The sequence below is a fragment of the Meriones unguiculatus genome, chromosome 1 (assembly GCF_030254825.1).
Source record: "Meriones unguiculatus strain TT.TT164.6M chromosome 1, Bangor_MerUng_6.1, whole genome shotgun sequence".
NCBI classification, from domain to species: Eukaryota; Metazoa; Chordata; class Mammalia; order Rodentia; family Muridae; genus Meriones; species Meriones unguiculatus.
The window spans coordinates 40839144-40865521 of record NC_083349.1 but is presented as its reverse complement, the minus strand read 5'-3'; the positions used below and the strand labels follow the sequence as shown (position 1 = coordinate 40865521).

General features: G+C 45.9%; 1 protein-coding gene across 1 annotated transcript in view; it reads left to right on the top strand.

Moving 5' to 3' along the window:
- The first annotated feature begins 2027 nt into the window (after nucleotides 1–2027).
- The window catches only part of Tjp2 (tight junction protein 2), a 112624-nt gene continuing 88273 nt past the window's right edge, over nucleotides 2028–26378 (top strand). Inside the window, exon 1 of the mRNA XM_060387749.1 lies at nucleotides 2028–2179. The gene's annotated coding sequence lies outside the window, so the exon portion shown is untranslated. The remainder of the gene's footprint in view (nucleotides 2180–26378) is intronic.

The window sequence follows — 26378 nt, the reverse complement described above, 5'->3', positions numbered from 1 at the left end:
TGTGTGTATGTGTGTACAGGCCAAGCATTACCCTACAGGGGTGGCCTGTTCAGGTGATGCCCATGTTGATTTCTGAGACTGAGTCATTTTTCTGGGGCTAGTAAATCTGGGGAGCTGCCTCCCCAGCTTTGGGATTACAAATGTGTGCTCTTACTCCCGACTTCTCTTGTTTTTCTTTTTCCTTGGGAGAGGGTCTCAACTGATTCCATGACTTCTGGCGAAGGTTTTTGTGGGGAGGAGAGAAGGTGCTCCCCAGCGAAGTTGCCTGGAATGGACCGCACCAGTCTTCACAGAAGTTTTAAAAGGCTTACTGAAGTACTTAAAATTGTCAGCTGCGTTAGCTGACAGGACTGTGTCTTTGCATGCATTCACACCGGGCCACAGTCACCTCTATCCATCTCCCCATCTCCAGAACTTTTACCACTGCAAATTGAAAGCTCTGTACCCGTAATCTTGCTAGGATTTTTAACGGGACTAGGTTAAATGGAAGGCTCACTTGAGCCCCAGGTGCAGCCTTGGGCACCGGGCACATTCCTCCTTCTCGAGCCACGTGACTAAGCAGGCTCTGGGTTTAGAGCTCCGCCCTCACCTATTGTCCCAAGAGAGGAACCGGTATTTCCGGATTGAAGCCTCAGACCCAGTGATCCAGGGTGAGGGCGAGGTTGGAGGGGGAGGGGAGTGGAAATTGATCTTAAAACTTGTCCTTCACCAGGACCATTACTTGTTTCTCTTCTTCCCCAAACAAGAATCAACGGGTCTCCCTCCCCAACCACATACACACAGTGACCCACAAACACCCTTCCCGTGGTTTTTGGAGGGTGACTGAGCCTTTCTCATCCCCACCCGAGAAAAGACTGAAAGCAGATCTGGACACGAATAAATAAACCTATTCTGGGGCGGGAAGATCAGGGGGGTTCGCTGAGAACCAGGAGAGGCGGAAGCATCGCTCCGTCCCTGCCCCACCGCTGGGTGGCGCCGGTGAGGCATCTCCCTCCTCCCCCTCGGCCCATCCCGACGCCCCAAAGTGGCGCGAGCTGAAGTAGCTGCTTTTTTTTTTTTTTTTGTCCGGGTCTGGAGGAAGCAGGTGACGGCCACCGCCCACCTACCCTACCCCCCGACCACACACTCTCTGGAAAGGCACTTTTTTTCTTCCTCCTAAACCTCCAAACAGGAAATAGGTTGAGTCACAACAATACCCAGGAGCGGCCGGTGGCCGAGGTCACTGGCTCCCGCCTGCTGGGGCAGCCTGCGGCACTCCGCCTCCGGACGCTCCGCGCCGAGCCACCCAGCTCCGGGGACCGTCGCCCGGCTGCGCGCTGACCCTGCTGCCTGCCGCCCCCCTCTTCCAGGCGAGTACCTACTGCCCTGTCCCTCCCCGGGTGCAAGATTGCTCCGGAGCCCTGATCCGCTGTGGGGCGCAGTGCGTGGACGCCGGTTCTCACCGTGGGGGTTTGGAGTGTGTTTGATTGGAGTGTTGCTTTCTGTCTGCTTCCACCTCTCACCCCTGGGGAGCCTCGCCTCGCAGGGATTGATTTAGGGATACCCGGGACCGTGGCGTTCACTCGGCTGCTACAGGTGCCTGGCTCCTCCTTACCCTTCTAGGCGGAGACATTGTTTCACTCCCGCCGGGCGTCTCTTCTGCTAGGTTCAGGGGGCCTTCGGGTTTCTGTTGGCAGCGGTGGTATCTAAGGGGTGGGGGAGGACCCAGGCTGGTGACTTGAGTGCAGGTGGGGCGAGCCAGCTGGCCGTGGGTCGTCCCCCGCCCCTCCCACCCTCCCCTACCCCCGCGCCGCCGCGGGACTGGGAAACTCTGCCCCACAGCCTTTGAAGCGTTCGATACGTGGGTGTAGACTTGGGGTCGTCAGGCCCCCTTCGAAAGGAGGGGCAGAGTTGTCAACACGCAGGGCGTTGTCAGGCTCTGCTATGGGACTCTCAGTCAAAGCCGAGTTGGAGATCTTTATGTTGGAAAAAGGCCACCGAATGCCAAGCATTCCCCGAGCTAGAGAAGGGTGTTTTCCAGACTGCTGCAGTTTGCGAGAGGGTTTCGGAGCTACTGTCTCTTGGTTGTCCACGGCGCCTTCTCAGGCCCACACAGGTGCGCGTGTTTTGCTCAAAGGCTCCTCCGGCCTCTCCGAGTTTTCCCGACTGGTCTAATTCATTTCAGAGACCACTTTTCCCGGTAAGGTGAGGGGGATTCTGGGACATTGCCTGGGGGCCTCTTGAAAACCCAGGTCTCGGACCGCACCCTAGACCTGTTACCCTTGGGATTTATTTGCATTTTGACCTTTGGGAACCTTTAGCTCACGGCGTCTCCAAGAAAAGTGGCGTTTGCCCAGCAAAAGAATGAGTCACATCTCACTCCCGCCCTGTCTTAACTTTGAATGCTATTTTAAAAGTGGGGACAGACAGTACAAGCCGCATTGGCCCTACCCGCTCCACCCCAAAGCGATTGGCTCTTTATTGAGATGTGAAAATATTTGGCTAGCATAAAAGCTTGCAGTTTTTTTGGTTTCCGGGCTTAAAATGTTTCTTAAAATTATACAGGACGTGAAACTGAGTATTGTAACCTTCTTAAATGTGCAATTAGGCGACATCAAATACATTCAGTTTTCTTCAGGGGGCTGAGAATACTGATTAGGAACGGAAGGTAAAAGTGGAGTCGCTTAGGCAGAGTAGAGACAAAAATTCCGGTGTTCCCGAGTGGCCAAGGCTGGTAGCGAGCTGCAGGATTCTGATCTGGGCTTTCTGTTAATGAAGATAAAGAGCCGGAGGATTTTTCTTTTGTTTAGGCTGCAACAGAACGAAGTTACCCAGGGCTCACCCGCATCAGTTACCTAAGTATAGTCTCTAATGTCTCATCCCCTCGGTACTGGGAAATGATTCTGCACTTAAAAAGAAATTACTTCTTATAGCAGAGCTTGGTGGCACCCGCCTTTTTAATCCCAGGGCTCGGAAGGCAGAGGCAGGATCAACTCTGTGAGTGCAGGGCTAGCCTGGTTTCCTAGCAAACTCCAAGCCAGCCAGGCTCCACGGTGAGACCCTGTCTCAAACAAAACAGACAACAAACAAAACCCGTTTTGTTTATTTATTGGCAGTGTGAAGGAGTGTGAGGGTATGTGTGCAGGCATAGTGCCAGGGTGCTCCTGTGGAGGTCAGAGGTCAGCTTTGGGGAGTCTGTTCATGGGTCCTGGGGATGGGAGCATCAGACTTGGCTGCAAGCCCCTTTCACCGCAGGAGCATCAGACTGTAGCTCCTCTACCGCTTTTCTCTGTCTCTCTGTGCATGTTTGCATGTACCTGGACACATGTGGAAGCCAGAAGGTGACGTCCTCAGTTGCTGTCCACCTGTTGAGACAATGTCTCTCACCTTAACCCAGAGCAGGTAGATTTGCTAGTCTGGCTTGACAGCTTGCTGGGAGGAGTCCTGTCTTAGCGTCCCACCTGAGACTCCAGCCTGGCCTCCACAGCTGCCCAGCATTTACTGTCGTCCACAGGTGAGGTTTGAGGGGCTAGTGCCTGACCCACTGCGCTGTCTCCCCAGTCCCTCTGCAGAAGAAGTCTGTGCACCGTGCACCGTGGTCTGTCTAGTGCTCTTGGGGGACAGAAGAGGACATTGTATCCATTGGAATTGGAGTTACAATGTTTTCTGGGGATTCAAACCTGGGTCTTCTGAAAGAACAGCCAGTGCTCTTAAGCACTGGGACATCTCTCCAACACTCCCTCCTTCTTTTAACACCGACTGTGCTAAGTTTTGAAAGTAGTTCAAATGAACTTTAAGAAAAAAGTTTTCTCTGCAAATACTGGAGTCATAACCAGTACTTGAGGGGGCTAAAAAAGAGTTGAAATAAAATTTCAAAGTATTTCAACCTGTTTTAATTTTAAAAGATTTATTTTATGTTTGATTATGCCTGTGTGTGTGGGTATGTGCCCAGTGAGACCAGAAGAGGGAGTCAGATTCCCCAGAGCTGGAGTTTCGGCTGTGAACTGATATACTGGGCACTGGAAACCAAACTTAGTTTATTATTCTGCACTCAACCTCTGAGCACCAATCCCTTACTTTTATTTTAAAAGGCAGTGTGACATTCCAATGTCACCAACCATAGTTATGAGAATGTTTCCAGGGGGCTGGAGAGATGGCTCAGAGGTTAAGAGCACTGGCTGCTCTTCCAGAGGTCCTGAGTTCAATTCCCAGAAACCACATGGTGGCTCCCGACAATCTATGATGAGACCTGGGTGCCCTGTTCTGGCATACAGGCAGAACATTGTATATGTAATAAATAAATCTTTAAAAAAAAAAAAAAAAAGCAAGGGGGCTGGAGTCATGGCTCAGTGGTTAAGAGCACTGGCTGCGCTTTCAGAGGTCCTGAGTTCAATTCCCAGCAACCACATGGTGGCTCACAACCATCTATGATGAGATCTGGCACCCTCTTCTGGTGTATATGTAATAAATAAATAAATAAAAATAAATCTTTAAAAAAGCAAAAAATAAAAAGAAACATGACAAAAAAAAAGGAATGTTTCTATCACCTAGGAAAACTTTACAGTGAGGAGTTATTTGTTCCCATTTGTTGAAGTGTCCAGTTTGTGGCTCGAAGTCACACTTTCAGTGAGAACATAAATGTGAACCGGTCTCAGAAGCCATTGTGGTAGATCAGGAATGTGACTCAGAACGCAGGAGACCGGACAGTGGGACGGGGCAGTTTAATAAGCAGCTGCATAGTGGCAGGTCCTGCTCTTTCCTTTAAGACTCTTGACTGATTGTTTTGAGGCTTTCATCTGAAGAAGGTGATCACAGGGAGGAAGGAATTTACAGCTTCCTTTGACTGAAGAGTCCCTTTGAAATTGTTGACGATAACTCAGCCAAGATCTGGCGAGAAAGTTCTCCGTCTTTGGAAGATCCCTGCCTTCACAGGGTTCCAAACTGCTAATTCTTTTTACTTCTAGAGCAAGGCAAAGTGGAACGGATTTTCCCTCCTTTCTTAGAATGTCTTTTGAAATACACTGTAATTTTTTATCTAGTGACAAATACTTTTTTTTTTTTTTTCAGTTCACAGACAGAAAAAAAAATCCTTAGGAAGCACCCAAGAAATAATTTTATTAAGAATAAAACCTTGCCAACTATTCAGCTCATGAAATCAGTGTTTTATGTTGGAATATGTAGGTTTGGCACCTGTAGTGAATCTATTATATAAATGGGCTTGGGAGTCACTTGAATAAATGTGCATGTACACACACAGAGAGAGAGAGACAAACTTGAATGGATGTGCACACTAAGATACTGTTTTGTTTTTTTTTTTACTATTTTTAAAGCTTTATTATTTATTTTGATGTATGGGTCTTTTGCCCACATATATGTCTGTGCCTTCAGAAGAGGCCATGTAGTGCACAGACACACATTCAAACAAAACACCCATACCAAACAATAACATTAATTCTTTAGTTCCTTCGTTCGTTCGTTCCTTTCCTCCTTTCCACCTTCCTTCGTTTTTCTTTTTTCTTTTCTTTTCTTTCTTTTTTTTTAGAGACAAGGTCTCTCTTTATAGCCTTGGCTATCCTGGAACTAACTATATAGACTAGGCATTGAACTCACAGATATCCTCCTGCCTCTGCCTTCCAGGTGCTTAAAGGGATTAAAAGCTTCCTCCACCATGTCAGGCCTCTTTCTTTTTCTAAATGAATGCCTCTGGGAGATTTGGAACACTGGTTTCTCCATAGGAAAGATTAAAGTGTTTAACTTTGATTTAGTGTCAGTAAACAGTTGGTGTATGACCCATTGTAAGTCAGAGATTTCTGAATATGTTGTGACCCAATATTCACAATCACTTCAGAGGGTCCTTCAGTCACCACTCCAGCCCTCTCTCCAGCCCTGCCCCCTCCCTCCAGCCCTCTCCTCACTTCTCTCATTTGAGAGAACAGGAAATGAGATAACCCTGGTCCTCTCCCTTGAAGCCATGGTTCTTCTCACCCATCCATATCAAATCAGAAATGCTTGGTTGCTTGCTCCCACTCACTGCCAGGAAGCGAGACGTCCATTTATTCTTCTTTCCAATATTCTGCAATTTCAGGTTCTGCACAAGGTATTGAAACCAGTGGGGGGGGGGGGGGAGGACACCAAAACAGAAATAAATTTCAAAGGAGCAAAAAGTTTTTTTAGGTTCTTTTGCCGGCAATTGAGATGCCCGATGGCTTAGATTATGCTTGGCTTGACTGTGGCATTAGTGTAGCCAGGCAAGAGCCAGGCAATCCAGCTCTGGGATAGTTTTATTACTGACACAGATCAGTAACGCTATTCTTGCATGCCAACCTGAAGGTACCGTCTGGTATCCCGAAATGCAGGCTAGCTGCACATGGCCGGATGTCATGGCACACCCGGAACCCCATCGCTCCCAAGCCAGGCAGGAGGTTGGAGAGCTCTGTGGTGGTCTGGGCTACACAGCAGAGCCGACCTTTACCTCCCAGCTGAATCTCTGGGAGCATGTTTCACAGGCTGAGAGCTGCTGCGTGCCTGTGTGTAAAACAATTGTCTCCTTCCAGGATTGTAGTGGGGCCGCTTATGTGTAAAAGCTTGTAAACTGTAAAATGGTAACAAAAGCTGCCTCTTCTCTCCATTTGAGAGGAATTTATAATGAGGAGGAGATAGAAAAAGTGCTAGAGTGCCACCCAGCTGCCTGGCACTCCAATTTATCTAACACTTTTCGGTTAACAAGTCTGTAATTCTCTCTGTAGATTTAGGCCAATTAAAAAGCATTTTTAAAAGAGCTGGGCATGGTGGCTCATGCTGTTAATCACAGCTTCAGGTTAGCAGATCTTGAGTTTGAGGCTAACCTGGTCTACATGGACTGCCAAGCCAATACAGTGAGACCCTGTGGAAAGGAAAGGAAGAAAGAAATTTTATTGAGATTAGTCATTTACCATCCGTTTCACCTACTACAGTGCGTAATTCAGTGCATATTATTCAATTGTATAACTAGCACAATGATGATCAATTTTAGAACATTTTGTCTGTCTAAAAAGAACACTTCTCTTAAGACTCTTCTACTTTTTGACTGTCATGACTCCGTCTCCCTCCCCAAATGACCGAAGGATAATCATTGGTCTACTGTCTTAGTTTGGGTTTTTATTGCTGAGATGAAGCACCATGACCAAACGCAAGCTGTGGAAGAAAGCGTTTCTGTGGCTTACACTTCCGGATCTGTTCATCACTGCAGGAAATAAGAACAGGACCTCAAACAGGGCAGGAACCTGGAGGCAGGAGCTGAAGTAGAGGTCATGGAGGGGTGCTGCTTACTGGCTTTCTTATAGAACCCAGGACCACCAGCTCAGGGATTCCCCAACCCACAATGGGATGGGCCCGCCCCCTTCAATCACAAATTAACAAAATACTCCCATTAGTCACGAATTAACAAAATGTCCTACTGGCCTTCCTATAGCCTGAGCTTACTGAGGCATTTTCTCAACTGAGCTCCCTCCTCTCCAGTGACTCTACCTTTTGTCAAGTTGACATCATACTAGCCAGGACAGTCTTTCAGCTCATAGATTCATGTAGTTCAGGCATTTTCTAATTTTTAAATTTGTTTTAGATTTCTTGTTTGTTTTTTGTTTTTTTCCTGACTTTAAAATTCTATTCCATTCATTCATTCATTGAGGCAGGGCTTTACTGTGTAGCCTTGGCTGTCTTGGAACTTGATCTGTAGATCAGGCTGGCCTTGAATTCACAGAGATCCACCTGCCTCTGCCTCTCTATGTGCTAGGATCAAAGGCATGCGCCATCATGTCCAGCTAGGTTTCGTTTATTTTAAGACAAGTTTTTTCTGTGTAGCCCTGACTGTCCTGGTACTCAGTCTGCAGACCAGGCTGGCCTTGAACTCACAGAGATCTGCCTGGTTCTGCTTCTTAGTGCTGGGATTAAAGGCATGCACCCCCACTGCCAGGCCCTGTTTGGTTTTCGAGACCAGATTTCACTATGTAGTCTGGCCTTGGACTTTTAGCAATCCTCCTGCCTCTTGCCTCCCAAGTGCTGGGATTATAGTCAGGAGCCACCACACTTGATTACCAGACTTTTTTTTTTTAAATAATTTATTTAATTTTATTTTATGTGCGCTGGTTTGAGGGTGTCAGACCACCTTGAACTGGAGTTACAGACAGTTGTGAGCTGCCATGTGGGTGCTGGGAGTTGAACCTAGGTCCTTTGGAAGAGCAGACAGTGCTCTTAACCGCTGAGCCATCTCTCCAGTCCCCCAGACTTTTTTTTAATAAATGAGATTATACAACATATAGTCCTTCATGCAGGCTTCTTCAGCTTAGCCTACAGCTTTCAAGGTTTATTTTGGTAGAGCTAGAGATCGCTTTGATGCTAATAACTGTTCTATCACTGAGTTACACACCTGGCCCCGACTTGATTTCTTTTTATTGATGATTAGCGGTCACCATCATTACTGATGATCGTGTTGATATCCATTCTTCCACATTTTGGCTAGGGTGAATAATATTACTGTGGACATTCATGTAGACATTTTCGTACGGGCATACACTTTCATTTTTCTTGGGTATATTCCTAGCAGTGGCAAATCTGTGGCAAGTTGAAATCCAGGTTGGTTGAGCTAGTTTCCACCGTGGCTGCGTCATTCTGGAGGTGTCGGCCACATAAGCTGACTCAGTTCTTCCCATCTTCATTCACTTGGATTGCTATTGAATTGAGTTATCTGTATTTTGTGTGTGTGAGTGTTTGTATGTGTTTCTGTGGATGTGTGCATGTAGGCCGGGGGTTGATTTCAGGTTTCAGGTTTCCCTCTATTACTCTCCATCTTATTTTTTTAAAAAGACTTAATTTTTATTTAACATAAATGAGTGTTTTGCCTAGATGTAAGTGCCTGCTGCATACAGTGCTCTTGGAGGCCAGAAAAGTGCATTGCATCCCTTGGAACTGGAGTTATGAATGGTTGTGAGCTGCCATGTAAATGCTGGAAATTGAACCTGGGTCCTCTGTGCTCTTAACCTCAGACATCTCTTCAGCCCCTCCATCTTCTCTCTCTCTCTCTCTCTCTCTCTCTCTCTCTCTCTCTCTCTCTGAGACAGAGTTTTTCCCTGTACCTAGAACTCAGTTAAACTTGGAGGCCAGTGATCTCCAGCTGTCTGCCCGTCTCTGCATCCCCCAGCCCTGAAGTTACAGACAAACACCCAGCATCTGGGTTATATGTGGGTGCTGGGATCCAAACTCAGGTCCTCATTTCTGAACGGCAGGCTTACTTGGCTGAGCCGTCTCCCCTGCCACTGTTGTCTGTGTTTTTAATTGGGGCTGTCTAATTTGGCATAGAGTGGTTTTGATTTGTATTTCTCTGATAGCTGGTGGTGTTTACTATCTTTTTAATATTTGTTTGGTTGGTTTGGGTTTTTTTGGGGTTAGGATAACTTTGTTATGTAGCCCTGGCTGTCCTGGAACCTTGCTATGTAGACCAGTCTAACTTTGAACTCACAGAGATCCTGCCTCTCCCCCAAGTGCCCAACTTATTAATTTGGTTTTTTTTTCTTATTCTGAATTAATTAATTAAATAATTAATTAATTAACTTTACATTCTAATTTGTTTTTGTTTGTTTGTTTGTTTGTTTGTTTCGAGACAGGGTTTCTCTGTGTAGTTCTGGCTGTCCTGGACTTGCTTTGTAGACCAGGCTGGCCTCTAACTCAGAGAGATCCGCCTCCTGAGTGCTGGGATTAAAGGCATGTACTACCATAGCCTGGATCTAATTTGTTTTTAAGACAGGAACTCCTGTCGCTATGACTGGCCTCCAACCCCTGTACAGCTGAGGATGACTTTGACCTTCTGGCCCTGGGTTATGGGATACATGCATGGTTCTGGTGGTGCTGGAGGTTGAAGCCCAGGCTTTGTATGTGATCTGTCTAGGCGAGGCACTCCGGTAAGTTATATCCCTGTCACCCATGTGCTTCTCAGACTGTTTTTTCTTGGCACCTTTTCCCCTTGAAAATTAAATAAAGATGAAAACCCATTTTGAATAATTTTCTGTTGAAGTATTAGTTGAGCTCTTTGTTTTAGAATTCATTTGTTTTGTTTAACTTTTCATTTGTTTCAAGACTTGATGTAGTACCTCATCTCCCACTTACAATGGGGCAGGCCCGCCCCTCCCCCATCAATAACTAATTAAAAACAAAAAAAAAAAACCAAAAAACAAAACAAACAAACAAACAAAAAAACGCCCTCCAGGTCTGCCTACAGCCCAATCTTATAGAGGCATTTACTTGGTTGAGGCTCCCTTCTCTCCAGCGACTTTAGTTTGTGTGAAGTTGACATAAAACTCTCCAGTATAACACCCAGTTACTGACATCACAGGTGTCACAACTTAAAACATCTTAACTGAAAGGGCAGTTTAAAGAAAACACAACAATTGGTGAAAGTGCTTCTTTATTAGTATCTGTCAGTTCAGGGGTAGGGTGTGTGCTTAGCATGGTGCAAGGCTGGAGTTTTTCCCCAGCACCGAAGCTGGGCTTGGCGGTACACAGTTCCACTCCTGCACCAGGAAGGGTGAGGCTGGAGAATGGAGAGTTCAAGGGCCAGCCTGGACTTCAGGGAGAGATCCTACCTCAAGCAAAACAAAACTGAGACCCAACACCAAAAATAAATATCCACAGTTGTACTTTAAAATCCCGTTAACACGATTTATTAAAGGGTGTCCAATATCTAGTTCCCCAGAAGAGGAGTTAGTACCTGTGTTATTTTCTAATATCAAGTTCCCCCGAAAGAGGAGTTAATACCTTTGTTACTTTCTAAGCTTCCTGGCAGGGTTTCTTCTCTGCCGTGTGGAAGATAATTATCTTCGTGTTGTGTAATCGGAAAATCAGTACTGAATTTCTTAGCTGTCCATTGTGTTTTATGGGGTCACAGTTTATCGAACTTGGGTTTGGGTTCCTATTAGGAGAAAATGTTAGCAGCTTCGAGAGAAATAGGGGAATGAGCTGTGTTTAGTAGAGGAACATTCTTTCCGGTTGAGAACTGCCTGAAACAAATGGAGGCAGACTGGCTGGCGCAGGGTAGTGCAGGGAATTCTCAAACAGTGTGCGAATCCGCCCCACAGGAGAGCTGGGTAAAACACGGGCCCCTGACCCTGTCACTGGAAGTATCATCGAGGGAGTCTGAGAATTGATGTCTCTAACAAGCCCCAACTCCCTGCAGATAGTGCTGAAAGGCAGGGGAAGCTTCTAGGCTGAGAGCTGATGGTTTGTGGGCATTTGTAGGACTGGCGTGTGTGAGGTGGGGAGGCTAGGGCACGGTTGGGCCCCTGGCATGCAGCTACCAGGTAGGGTCATGGGTGTGATGGGGGTAGGAGCCAACAACCGGGTGCAGGGATACCATAGGGAGGGAGGCTGGAAGGAAGAAAGAAGCCTTCAAAGGATTAGAGGTAACTGTCAGAGGGTGGGGACATGACCAGAGCTTCCAGGGCCTCCTATCTACCTCTTCTAAATTCAGGCGTGTGAGGACATGGTTTCTGGGGATGGTTTGATCTGCCAGCAGGGGCCAGGTTTGGAGTCTCTAGGTCCCGCCTCCCCAGCACTTCTGGAAGGCAGACTTTACCAAGGGTATAGTTGCACAGCTTAGTCACAGGTCAAGTGTGGACTTTCCTTTATGATATAAGGACCCTCTCTTGTCCTTCAAGCCACAGTCCCAGGACTTAAGACTTGCTCCTCCCTTTCCTTGCCTATCATTGCTCATTAGCCTGGAGCGTAGGTGAGCTCCAGGCTCCCTCTGTGCACACAGTGTCCACGTCACTAAACCTCACTCCGCTCCTTGCCTGTACAGCTTAGTAGCTTTAAAGATTTGTGCAGCCCTGGGCCCAGTGTACTTAGCATAACTGGATATAAGCCGATTCTGAGAGTGGGTGCTGACATACACGAGTGTTTGTGACACTCCTCATCATGAAGGTCAGAAGCTTTGCCCCAAGGAAGACTTTCCAGCAGGGTGGTGGCCCAGGCATGTGCCTCTACCCTTCCTGCCAGGTTTCTAATGTCCAGGTCAAGATCCTCTCATTTGCTTGTATCTTCCAATTTGAAAGAATGCCTAGCAGATCGGAAGATGCAGAAGGTTCTCCTGGGTTTGGCGAAGGGGTCCCAGTCTGTCCCAGTCACTCTCTTGTCCGAGGAATCCGCTGCCAGCAGAGAGTGACCATTTAATATTTGTGCTTTACAACGGCCTGGCTCTGTCTGTCGCTGCTGAGCAGGCCTGAGTAGCTGGGGCACACTAAGACATTCCAGTCTGTTCTCCCTCCTACTCAGGTCTTTGCACACATTAACATTTCCGTGTTCCCCGTGGGATGTGTGAGGCTCCTGCTTAATGGCCAGGACTGGACAAGGAGGATTTTTGAAAGCCTTCTTCTATGGAGTATCCCCAAGATCATACCCAGGTTTGGGGGTTCAAGATGATTCCTCGACTCAGCACGTGGCTGTACTTGGGTCTAACTTATTATAGTACAAGCTACATATCGAAAGGGGAAAGCGGATGGAGCAAAGTTCAGAGAAACCAGGAGCCAGCTCGCAGTACTGCTGGAGCTCTCGGTGGAGTCGCGGCAGACATGTTTAATTCCCACTGCAACAGTTGTGACCGCATACATGCATGTTACCAACCAGGGAAGGCCTTTAGATCAGAGTTTCTCAAGCTGTGGGCACGACCCCTTTGGGGATGAATGACCCTTTCACAGGGGTTGCCTAAAACCATTTAAAAGCACAGATATTTATATTATGATACATAACAGTAGCCAAAGTACAGTTATGAAGTAGCAACAAGGAATAATTGTATGAGCTGGAGAGATGGCTCATCGGTTAAGAACGCTGTCTGCCTTTCCACAGGTCCCGAGTTCAAGTGCCAGCAACCACATGGTGGCTCAGAACCATTTATGGGATCTGTGCCCTCTTCTGGCATGCAGATGTACATGCAGATAGAACACTCATATACATAAAAATAAATAAGCAAATATTTTACAAAAGAATAATTTTATGTTGGGGGTCACGTTGGCATGAGGAACATAAAGGGTCATGGTATTAGGGAGGTTGAGAACCGCTGGCTTAGAGGCTCAGCACCCAGGGATTTTGTTGAGGAGTTGTGGCATTGGCATCCACTGCCTACCTGTGCCAAGCCCCCAAATTCAGACTTCCCAAAGAAAGGCATATACTGAGCAAAACCCCACATTTTTTCTGTAAGTAGTTTGGAGACAGTAAGCTAGAGAACTGGGCAGCTCTCCCGCCCATTGAGATTCTCAGGCAAGACCCAAGGGCAACCCTGGATCTTCCTCTTCCTCCTTCCCTTTGGAAGACAGGGTCTTCTTAGGTAGCTCAGGGTGTCTTAGAACTGACTCTGTAATCCAAGCTAGCGTCATGCTTGTGGTCTTCCAGCCTCAGCTTCCTGAGTGCTGACGTCATAGGTGTTCTTGATTGTACCCGGCTTTTTTAGGGCCACCCTGTGAGAGGGACCCTGAGAAGGGCAGCAGGCTGGTCTGTGGTGTTAGCTTTTGTGTGTACAGATAGGAATGACACTAGAGAGTGAAGTTGTTGACGGAGCCCGAGACATAATTACGGTGATGCCGTTTGGAATAGAGTTGAAAGTTGTGTTCATTCTTTTTGTTTGTTTTGAAACCGTAACTCGTTCTGTAGCCCAGCCTGGCCTTGAGAATGGTGCACTTCCTCTACTTCGGCTTCCCGCATGTTGGGGTTATAATTGTGAGCCACCATGCCCAGCAATTCATTCATTCATTCATTCATTCATTCATTCATTTTTTTTTTCCTTTAAGACACTGTATAGTTCTGGCTGGCCTCTAACTCACAGATTTGCCTGCCTCTATCTCATAAGTGTTCAAACAAAGGCTGGTGTCATCACACCCAGTTCATTCTTTTTTTATTAAGAAAAAAATATTGTGCGGGTATTTTTTCTGGATGTATACCTGTGCATGCCCTGTGTGCCTGATGTCTGAGGAGGCCAGATGATTGTGTCAGGATCTCCTGGCACTGGTTAAAGATGGTTTTGAGCTGCCATATGAGCTGGGAATCGAACCGGGGTCCTCCGGAAGAGCAGCCAGTGCTCTTAACTGCTGAGCCATCCTTCCAGCCCTCATTCGTTCATTCTTCATGTGCTTCTTCTTCTTGCTGCCTATCTACTTGCTAGGCACAGTGCCAGCTAATGGGTATACAGCAGTCTCAGGACCTCATGAGACCCATGTTCTAGAGGGAAATGAGTGAGTACAGTGACAATTAAATCACACTGAGAGGTCTATTCTGAGGTTCCTGGGGCACCCAGGCCTCTGTCTGGAGGATTGGAAGGCTTTAATCAGACTAACCAGGGAGGAAATCACATCTCCACCATTACCTGCGAGGCCACTTTCAAGCTACTCATTCACATGGTGCCTTTCTTCCCTTAAAGACTCAGGGGGCGTTTATAGCTCCCTGAGAAGGAAACAGGAGTGTGTAACTTGAACTTTTATCTTGGTGACTGGCACACGGGAAATGGGAAATGGTCACTAAATGGTGGTTTAGTGACAGCTAGCCAGGGAGAAGAAGCTGCCGGTCACAGAGCCTGTCATCTCCAGAGCCCTTGCTCTGTGTAGCCCTGTCCAACCTCTCCACCCCCAGCCCTGGTTCACAGGCTCACAGTGTATCTGTCTTCTGAATTAGAACTTATTAAGAAAAATTTCTTTTGAAAGAGGGTTTCTCTATTATATAGTCGTGGCTCTCCTGAAACTTGTTTGCTACAGAGACCAGGCTGGCCTTGAACTCAGTGCTGAGATTAAAGGTATGCACCAACATTGTCAAAGTTCCCCCAGCTCATTACCTGGGAAGCTGGATTCAAACCCAGGCCTCTCATTCTAGATTGGAGGGTCTTAACCTTTAGTCAGGGAAAAAGCTCTAATACTGGTCTCTGCCATATCATATGCTGGTTCTTTTTAGCAAGGAGAGGTATTGAAGAGTCAAGGATAACTATTGTAGCAAAGCCCCTTTTCAGGTCCTTTCAGAATGCTCAGAGAGACAAACTTACAATGGGACTTTCTTGGACCACTAGCTCCCAGTAATGACAGAGACCTTTTGTTAATTATGAAAGCTTGGCCTTAGCTTATGCTTGTTTCCAACTAGCTCTTATAACTACATTAACTCCTGTGTACGAATCTATGCTCTGCCACAAGGCTCGTTACCTGTTGCCTCTTCCCTCTTCTCAGTTCCTTACGTCCAATTTCATCTGAGGCTGGCTGACAAATCTCCCACCTCTGAGTCTTTCTCAGAGTTCCTGTCATCACCGGAAAGTGCGGCCTTTCTCTCCTGCCTCTGCTTTGGGCTGTTCAGCTCTTCATTAAACCAATCAGATGATGTTGGAGGGAGTGTTTACAAAAATATGATGCAGGTGCTGAGCAATTAGAACAACAAAACCAAAGTCTGGACAGTGCTTAACAACTGTTAACAACTGAATATACAAACACAACCTTCGCACAGTATGCAAAAAGGTCACCCCAACATACTTGTAAGAACATCATTCTTTTTTTTTTTTTTTTTTTTTTTTTACTTCTCTTCCCCTCCCCCCGCCCCCAAGACAGGGTTTCTCTGTGCAGCCTAGGCTGTCCTGGACTCGATTTGTACACCACGCTGGCCTTGGACTCACAGTGATCTGCCTGCCTCTGCCTCCCCTGAGTGCTGGGATTACAGATGTGTGCTATTGAACCCAGCTATTCTTTTTTTTTTTTAAAGGGCCAGTCTTATGTATCCTAGGCTGGTCTCAAACTGGTTATGTAGCTGACTATGACTGTCCTTCTGACCTTCCTGCTCCTACCTCCCACCTGCTTGAGTTTATGCGGTGTGGTGGTTCGAGCGCAGAGCTTCACGATTGGCAAGCACGGTGCCAACTGAGCTTTGTCTGCAGCCAGAAAAACAAGACAGAACCAAAAAATAAAAACCTACCATTTCTTTTCTTTTTTTTTTTTTTATCTGTTGATGGATTGATTGATTTTGTGTGTGTGTGTGTGTGTGTGTGTGTGTGTGTGTGTGTGTGTGTTTATTTGGAACCAGTATGAGTGGCCAAGGCTGGGGAACACAGATATGGATTGTCCTGAATGAATGATGTATTCATCTAAAAGAGAGGTTACGTGGGCTTTTATAGTCACCAAACAAAAGAAAGTCCTAAGCCAATGTGTTTGGCAACCCTTTGTAGGTGGGTTCCAGCAGCTGGAAACTGAAGTCTGCTAAGTTTAATAATACATTCCAAAATTTTCTTCTAGTAGTTACAAAGACAGTCAGTCAGACATAGAGGTTGGAGGTAAAATGTCTGTTATAATTCTGGCTCTCACCTTGCAACATTCAATCTCAGCCAGTCCCTCTGTAGGATCCTCAGGGCACATACGTCTTCAGAGAGTTTCGGTTCACTCGCCCAGGCTGGTCTCTAGCTCCTGGGCTCCAGTGATCCTCCTGCCTCAGCCTCCTGAGTAGCTGGGACTACAAGGAGCAGCTGGATCTATAGTGGGTGTCTCCACACCAGAACATTTCTTTCTTTCTGGCAGGGGTGAGGGGAGGTATTGGTTTCGATACAGGGTCTTGTGTAGCATTGTGTAGCGTTGGCTGTCCTGGCACTCACTTTGTAGACTAGGGAGGCCTTGAACTCAGAGATCCACCTTCATCTGATGCCTTCAGTGCTGGGGCTAAAGGCGTGCACCACCACGACTACAAATAAGGTACCACAAGGAAAATTTCTTAAATCAGAACTTTGTGTGAGAAAAGAAGGACAGAGGAAAGAAGTAGGCTGAAGCCTTTGGAGTGACTGTGTTCTCAGGATGCCTCTGGAGAAAGAGGGTGAGTTTGAGCTGAGCCTGTGAGTTTAGACTGTAAGCCAAGGCTTACTACAACCCCCCCCCCCCTTTTTTTTAACTCTGACTTTTCTACTTTGAGTTGAGGGTTTTCCAACTCCTTGAAAGCAGACCATGGCCAGAGAAATGAGCTGTTTGGGTGTATGCTTTTATGCTTTGAGAGCATAGAAATGGTTAAAGTGCACACCGGACAAGGATATCCACCCTTTTCCTCTAGGAAAATAAAAATAAAAATACTTCAAAGGAGTGCCAGGCTGATCTGGATTTTTCTTTTTCCCCTTAGAGGCGAGGTCATGACATGTAGCCCCAGCCTGGCTCTCACCAGATGGACCAGGCAGGCCCAGAACTTTCTGTGACTTTGTCTCCCAGCATGCTTCACTGTGTCTGTTGGCTGATGTGTGGATTTTGTTTGTTTGTTTGTTTGTTTTTCAATTTAGGGTTTCTCTGTGTGTAGCCTTGGCTATCCTGGACTCGCTGTGTAGACCAGGCTGGCCTCAAACTCAGATCTACCTGCCTCTGCCTCCCTGAGTGCTGGAATTACAGGCATGTGCCACCGCGCCCAGCTGGTGTGTGGATTTTTGTATTCAGGGTTTTTAAATTTTCTTTTTATTTATGTGTATATTTGTGTCTGTGAGTATATGCCACATGTGTGCAGGTACCCTGGGAGGCCAGTGAAAGGCACTGGATCCACTGGTGTTACAGGTAGATGTGGGTGCTGAGGACCAAATCCATGTCCTTTGGAAGAGCAACAAGGCTCTTTATTGCTGAACTATTTCTCCAGCCTTTACATTCAGATTTAATCTCTGGACAGAGAACTTGAACATCTTGATCCTAGAGCTTTTTTGGGATCAGATATATTTAAAATTTCAAATAGCTACTGACTAAATATCTGTGATCCCAACATTTGTGAAGCTAAGGCAGGAGGGTAATCTAAAGTTGATAGCTAGCCTGGCCTGTATAGTGAATTCTAGGCCAGCCTGGACTACGTAGCATCCTGTCTCAACAGAGGAACATACAAACTAAAACTTAAAAACATACCAATGTAAGGAATTTACAAATAAAAACATCACAGAGCTAAGTAAGCTGGCTGCTTATTCACTTGCCTAGTCCCAAACTCTATCTCAGTGAACTTTGTGCAGTTTGGATGACCGTTCAGAAGCAATGGAGCGTTCAGAAGCAATGGAGCTTTGAGTAAGGTTTTTGTGTGCTCATTTTACTTTAAAGCACTAGGTGTAGGTAGAAAGAATTTGAAGAACTCAAAGCCTCACATCTTTAATCTCAGCACTGGAGACCCAGAAGCCTCTCTTGAGTTTGAGGTCAGCCTGGTCTACAGAGCCCAGGATAGTCAAGGCTACACAGAGAAACACTATCTCAAAAAAAAAAAAAAAAGAAGAAGTAGTGAATAAATACTTTAGAAAGCTGAACAATTTCATTTGTAAGAGGAAAGTTAATTCATTATCATATTTTCTAATTCATAATTATTTTCCTAATGAAAGACCCAATTTTAATTTTGTGTGAGGTCATCACAGATAAGAATCTTGTTGTAAGAACTCTGTGTTAAATGTTGGGATACAAAAATTCCAGTAGCAAATGATACTTGACAACATACCATTTATAACCATTTTGGCAATTTCATTGTAGTAAAATCGCTTCTGTAGGTAACAAGTTCAACTTGACTTTTTTTTTTTTGTGGTTAGCTTAGGCCTCTCATTTGGGAGGGTTACATAGTAATTTTTATCACACTCATTAGAAGAACAATTTGTTGGAACAAAGTCTGTTGCAAAAGTATAATTACATCTTCCTTTGTAATTAAATGAAGGCTGAATGGGACTTTTCTCTTAGGGGCGGCAGCTGTAGCCAGCCAAGTTCAAGTTCACCCTATAAAAGAATTCTTGTGACTAACTGGTGCCAATTGTTTGCAAAGCAACCAGTGGGAGTAACATTCTGGAACACTATGGAAATGAACTATTTTAATACCAAATGGTTTGTCCTTTGTTTTTCCCACTGTATTGTGGCCAGATGATGTTAAGTGTTTAATCAGATAGAGTGAAATGAGCTCTTGGTCTTTCATAGTTGTTAGTAGAAATCATATCTTGTATCTCCTCAGTCTTCTCATCTGAAAATATGTGAAAATGGACCAGCCAAGGTGGCATATACCTTTAATCCCAGCACTCTGGAGCCAGAGGCATGCAAATCTCAGTGAGTTCAAGGCCAGCTTGATCTACATACAAAATTCCAAGACAGCCAGAGCTACATAGTGAGACCCTGTTTTGCATGTGTTTGTGTGTGTGTGTGTGTGTGTGTGTGTAGTGGGGAGATCTACTTTTTCCCTTCCTTCCTTCCTTCCTTCCTTCCTTCCTTCCTTCCTTCCTTCCTTCCTTCCTTCCTTCCTTCCTTTCTTGCTCAGGGTAAATGTTATGAATATATAAAATCGTAAACACTCACACTTAAACTACCTTTTATTTATTCTTTGACAATTTTTTGCGTATCTACATTGTATCTTGATGCTCTCCACCCCTAACTGTCCCACTTCTCCCTCCTTCAGACACCCCTAGGTGAACTCCCCCCACCTTTACTTCTTTTTCTCTGTAACCTAAGGGGTCAAATTAGTGCCACCTTCGGGAATGGTGACTGATATTATTGGCTTATCTTGTGTTGGCAATCATAGCCACTTGTGAGTTACCAGTGCAACAATTATGTCATGTCCAGAGGACAACATGTCACAGCATTCTTTCCCATCCTCTGGTTCTTACGTTCTTTCCATACTCTGTTCTTCCGTGATCCCTGAACCTTGATGGGGTAGGGAAGGCTGATACAGTTGTCCCTTTTAAGGCTCAATAATCAACAGTCACTTTTTCTCAACACTTTGACCAGATATAAGTGTTTGTATTGACTTTTCCCCAATGCAAAAAGAAGCCTCTCAGCGGGCACAGTGGCACACGGCTGTAATCCCAGCACTCAGGGAGGCAGAGGCAGGTGGATCTCTGTAAGTTTGAGGCCAGCCTGGTCTACAAAGCAAGTCCAGGATAGCCACGGTTACACAGAGAAACTCTGTCTCGAAAAACAAACAACAACAAAAAAGCTTCTCTGACCAGATCTGGGACCAACACTAGCTTACAGGTATACATATTTGGTTGAACCTAGGGCCTGTAACTTCTTGAGCCAGGAGCTTGTGACTAGGTTCACAGGACCAGACATGACTTTTCTCCGGTGGAGCAGGCCTCAGATCAGTCAGAAAGCAGTTGATTACTGCCCTAACCTTCATGCCGCTGTTGCACCAGTGAGCACTTTGCCTGAGAGGTCCATTTTGTAGTGCCGAGGGTTCGCTGCTGTAATTGTTGATACCCTGCCTCCTCCGCAGCCTGCACATCACCTCCAGCATGATGAAAGGCAGCTGTAGAGTCAGCTCCAGCTTGAGTTCCCCATGTCCTGGGACAGAGTGTGTTGTGGCTGCAGCAATAGGGTCTTTCCATCTGTTGTTGGCAGCCAACAGAAACGGCCGTCATTCTTAAGGAGATATCTCACATCTGGCACTGGCTTTTCATTTAATAATCCATAAACATTTAGATTTATTTATTTATTTATTTATTTCAATTTATTCACTCTCTATCCCGGCTGTGGCCCTCTCCCTGGTCTCCTCCTAATCCTACCCTCTTTCCCTTTTCTCCTCCTATGCCTCTCCCCCAGTCCACTGATAGAGGAGGTCCTCTTCCCCTTCCTTCTGACCCTAGACTATCAGGTCTCATCAGGACTGGCTGCATTGTCTTCCTCTGTGGCCTGGTAAGGCTGCCCCCTCTCCCCCGTCAGGGGGAGGTGATCAAAGAGCAGGCCAATCAGTTCATGTCAGAGACAGTCCTTGTTCCCATTATTAGAGAACCCACTTGGAGACTGAGTCTGTGGGCTACATCTGAGCAGGGTTTTAGGTCCTCTCCATGCATGTTCCTGGGTTGGGGTATGAGTCTCTGCAGGGGCCCAGGGCCTTTTTTTTTTTTTTTTTTCCGGCTCTGTTGGTCTCCTTATGGAACTCCTGTCCTCTCCAGGCTTTAAGGAAATATGTGTGGAACTGGTAAATTTTAGTCGTCAACTTGAGAGTATTAGGGAGGCAAACTCTTGGGAGTACATCAGTGATGGTGTTTCCAGAGGGGGTTAGGCGAACAGGCAAGACTCACCCTGAATGAGGGCAGCAGGGTCCTGGACTGAAGCAGACGCGGAAGAGGAGAAAGATAGCTGTGGACCAGCTTTTGCTCTGTTTCCTGTATCTGCCACCATGTCTTGCTTGCTCTGATGGACTCCAGCCTCGGAACCGGGAGCCAGAATTAACCTTTCCTTTCTCAAGTTGCTTCTTGTCAGGTATCTGGTCACAGTATCAAGAAAAAGAAGAAATAACCACAGTTCAGTGTTTTCATACTGGATCCCAACGAATTTGAGAGCTTGGGAATTTAAGTCATTTAAGAGGGGGTGGGGATAAGGAGAAGGAAGGAGGGGAGAAGTAAAGGGAGAGAGATAGAGAGGGGAGGGAGGAGTGAAGAGAGAGGGGGAGACAGACTGAGACTTGAGGAAAGGCTGTTGAGAAGAGAACATTTATGGTAGAGTTCAAGAGCGGGAGTTGGGGGGCGGGGGCTGTGACTCATTCTGGAGTGCGCTGACCAGAACTGTACGTGATGGGCTTCTCCTCTGGTGTTGTTCTCTCATTGTATGTGTGTTTGCTTAGACAAGGACGGTATGGTTTCTATATGTTGCTGTAGCATAGTAAATGGGAAAAAACCAAAACCAAACCACAACTTTGAAGGAGTTGGTGAGGGAGGGGTGTGTGATTTGGTCCTTCAGAATGACAGTGCATGGCTAAAATGAAAGTTCATGAAAGGCAGCTTGCTGGCTTTGACAGAGTTTAAGAGGGATCTCCCAGCCCAAAGGATGGCATTTCTTTTGGTGCTGTTTCTCTCAACGTCTTGTGAAGAGCTGTCTTTAGGAGGTGAGACATGGGACTGTAAACAGTCTTGTCTACCTTGGTTACTGACTCCAGTGCAAGAAGGCATTCTTTTTTTTTTTTCTTTAAAGATGTATTTATTTCCTTTTAAGTGTATGAGTGTTTTGCTTACATGTATATATGTGGACCACATGCCTGCCTGGTGTTCATGGAGGTTGCAAGAAGGTATCAGGTCCCCTGAAACTGGAATTATGGCTAGTTCTGAGCTTACTATGTGGATACTGAGATCCTAACCCAAGAGCAACAGGTGCCCTTAATGCCTGAGCCGTCTCCCAAGAACTGGCATTTCTATTTTAAAGTCATAATCATCTCTGAAGAGACGGATGATACAGCCTGGATCATGTGACCACGAGCCACAAGATAGACCATCAGGTTGAATGGGATCCACTTTACCATGTGAGCAGAAAGTGGAGACTTAGAAAGGGAGGAGGGAGGTGGATTCTAAGTGTCCCTGGTCCAGATATTTTCATTCTAACAGGGCTCACCCATCCACCTTGGGTTTCAACAGATACTAAAAAGGAATAGAGCAAGATGTGGTATACAGTCCTGTAACCCCATCACTTAGACAAGATGTAGTGCACAGGCCTGTGATCCATAAGAAGCTGAGGTGGGACATTCACCATGAGTCTGAGGCCAGCCTGGGCTACCTAATAAGACCCTGTCTCAAAATAAAACAACAATCATAAAATAAACAGTATAAAATACTGTGGATAAAACACCTTATTTTATATAACTAATATACATTGTTTTTTTTTTTTAAGGGGGAAGATACAATATTCAATTAAAAAAAAAGCAGAATTGAACTGGGCACTGGTGGTGCACACTTGTAATCCCAACTCTTGGGAGGCAGAGGCAGGTGGATCTCTATGAGTTCGAGGCCAGCCTTGTTTACCGAATAAGTGTCCAGGACAGCCAGGGCTACACAGAGAAACCCTGTCTTGAACAAAATCATCCAACCAACCAAAAGACCCAGAATTGTTTGTAATTAATTAGACTGCTGCTGGCCCAAGCAAGCAGTTCGAGCAGAGGTGCATAGCTCTAAAATGGCAGCTGGAATTCCTTCCTCATTTGCAAAAGACCAGCTTTCCAGGAGGGATTTGCAGAAAGAGCAAATCTGTTTCTGATTTTAATACATGGAAAGGCAAGTAGGCTTTTGACCAATTACTACCAGGTCCTAAGATCAATCACCTCCTACGCCATTAGTGCGTGAAGGATTAGTGGCCTCAAAGATTTATGTGCGGATTAATCAGGGAGTGTACATTAGATGCTGTGTTTAGAGCCAGCCTCATCCCTGCAGATCATTTCTGTTAGTGCTTTATGCAGAGTTCTTTAGCTTTACCTAATACTGACATTCTGAGGTCTGAAAGGCCTCTTTTCAATCTCCCTGGCTTGGCCTCCCCCCACCCCTACCCTCATTGGTTGGATAGGTCCAGCTAAAGAGATGAGCACAGCAAAGAGAGGAGCCTGAGCATCAGGTGGAAAGCGAACGTTCAGTTGTGCTAGTTGAACAGTGACCAGAATTTACGGGAGTGTGTGCTGAGAGAGACGAGATGAGGTACAAGAAATACATGGCTATCCTGGAAGCGGCGGTGGGTATCACCCCACTTAACAAGAGAGAACTTCTGCCCAAGAGCCGGAGACACGTAAACCTCTGGCAGCACCCGGGGTAAGCAGGGGAGGCCCAGGCTCTCTCCTAATGATGGAAACAAGTCTTGGCTGGTTGGGGGGCCATAGAGAGGAAAGGGCTTCTCTCTGATGGGGATAACAGTGTTGAGTTCATCATGGAGTATATAGTGCTCTCAAACAGATTTAAAAATATGGAAAGCAGAGCCCTGAACTCCTGAGAAGATGAAGTAGGCATGTTAAGAACCTGTTTTTACTGTTTAGGTTTTTACTGTTCAATGTGTGTGTGTGTGAGTGTGTGTCTTGTCTGTCTGTCTATGTGTGTCTATGTGTTGGGGGCATCCATGCCGTGACAAGTGCTGTGGTCAGAAGACAACCCTCAGGAGTAAGTTCTCCCCTTCCGCCTTTACAGAGGCGCTGGAGATCCACCAGGCTCTAGTGGCAAGCACTTCTACCTGCTGAGCCATCTCCCCAGTCCTGGTTTTGAAAGCAGATGTAAATGTAGTCGACGTATGTAGCAATGCCTATGGATAAAGATAATGTTCACATATATCCCAATTCTTGTTTGCGCAGTGCAAATGTTTTTCATTATGGTGTAACGTCAGCACTTGTAGGCTGTAGCTCAGTATTATAACACTTGGCTAGCAGGATGTTGAGGGCCATTCCTCACACCGGTGTGTGCATGTGTGTGTGTGTGCACATGTGTATGTGTGACTATACTGCACAGTTTTCCTGTCACCGTTTTTTTGTAAAGCCCACTGATTTGCCATACCAGAGAAAGTTTGTTTTTTTTCTTCTGCAGGGTCACAGGTCTCAGTGCAAACATTTGTAAGGTCCTTCTTCTGTTTCTTTGCACAGTGAACTGCTGTTGTTTAAAGGTGCCTGCAGAGTAGACAGTATTTTATGGGGGGGGGAGCTGAATTTTATTTGTAAGCTGCACGAGTTTACAGAGCAGCAGTCGCCAGCCAATGTGCGGTATCTTTAATAAGTGGGATTTCTTTTTTAAAAGTTAAAATTACTGGCTTCATTATACATTCATTATGGAAGATGTAAAAAATTTAGAAAAATGAGTGGATTATTTATAGTTCCATTTCCCTAAGAGAATCTCTAGAATCATGAAAGTCAGTGCTTTTCAGCAAAGGAAGAGAAAAATAATTTTGCTGTCCACTCCGAGGGGACGACATTTTGTAATGTCTTGGGCATTTTTTTATTGTTGGTGCTGGCCCTGAGTGGAGGAAGGCTGGGGCATTCCCGCCTCCTACCACGGACAGGCCAGCTCTCCACAGCACTGTGACTCAGTTACAAATGCCAGACTGGCTGCTCTCTAGACATTTGGTTCAGGTAGATTATTTTTTTCCTGTCTGAAAATGGTGTTTTTTTATTAGACAGATTTTTTTTTCTACTCTAAGTCAGGTCTGCAGTGAAATTTGAAGACATTACTATTTATTATTATTACAGCTTTACTGTTTTTCTCCTGAAAGTAAACTGTGAGGCGGTCACGCTGTAATGAACAAACTGATTTTTGTTGTCGTTTGCTTTTTTTGTTTGTTTGTTTTGGGGCCCCTTGATGCAGCCTGGCAGTCCACGAACTGACCGTGTAGTTCAGGCTATCATCAAATTATTTTTAGGGGTATGGGTATTTTTCTATATATATGTCTGTATATCTCACACATGCCTGGTGCCCACAGAGGTCAGAAGAGGACATGGCATTCCCAGGAACTGGAGTCACAGAGAGGTGTGAGCAGCATATGGAATCGAACTTGGATCCTCTGGAAGAGCAGCTAGTGCTCTTAATCACTGAGCCATCTCTCCAGTCCTAAAGTTCTTGTTGTTGTTGTTATTTTAGTTAAAAGAATTAAAATATAATAACTTCACTCTCCTCTTCCCCTTTTAACTGTGGTGTGTGTGTGTGTGTGTGTGTGTGTATGTTGAATGCCTGTGGTTCCAGCTGCCCTTGGAGGCATGGTATCCACCAGAAACTGGAGTCCCAAGCATCTGTGAGCCAGCTGACGTGGTGGTGGTGAATGGAACTTGGGTCTTCTGAAAGAGCAGTACTTGCTCTTAACTGCTGAGCCCTCTCTCCAGCCCTCGAGCTGATTCTTGGGAACCTCCGAAAGTGGCTAACGTTGAATGAAGCTCAGACCTGGGTCTAAGAGCAGCAGAATTGTAGACCTGGCAGGATCTTCTGCTTTGGCGTACGGGTGTCAGGTGATGGGGTCCACTGGAGAGTCTGGCTGGCAAGGATCTCAAGACAGATCTGGACCTGTTAAAACCGAATTCTTGTTCTGATGCTTATTCTATATTTTTTATTTACTATTTCTACAGTTTTTTGCCTGCATGTATGCCTGTAGACCATCTCTCACTATAGATGGTTGTGAGCCACCATGTGGGTGCTGGGAATTGAACTCAGGACTTCTGGAAGAGCAGCAAGTGCTGTTAACTTCTGCACAATCTCTCCAGCTCTGATGCTTGTTGTGAACATGGAGTCAGGGAATTGGGAGCTATGACATATGGTCTGTGTATTTTCCATTTCTGAATTCTAATTTAGTCTTTACTTGTTAGAGTGTGAAATGGCTTCCTTTGAGTCACCATCACAGAGATGATCATCCTCAGACACAAGCTGGAGCTTCTTAATATCGAGCCCAGGACAGGTTATAAAGGTGTTCACCCCTAAACGGGCAGATCAGCAGTTTGTTTAGACATTCCCAGCAACTGGGCTGAGTAAGTCCCATAAGAAGAACCATTTCTGTCCCATCCCCACCTCCCCAACTGATGCTGACTGGTCCTTTGCAAACACAGACTCTGGGGTTGCTTCTGCTTTTGAGCAGAACACTCCTGCAGGCCTGATGCCCTGGCCACTCCCCGAGGACCAGCATGCTCCTCTCATGCGTGAGGCCTCACTGTTTTGGATTCACCCTGACAGGATATAGCTC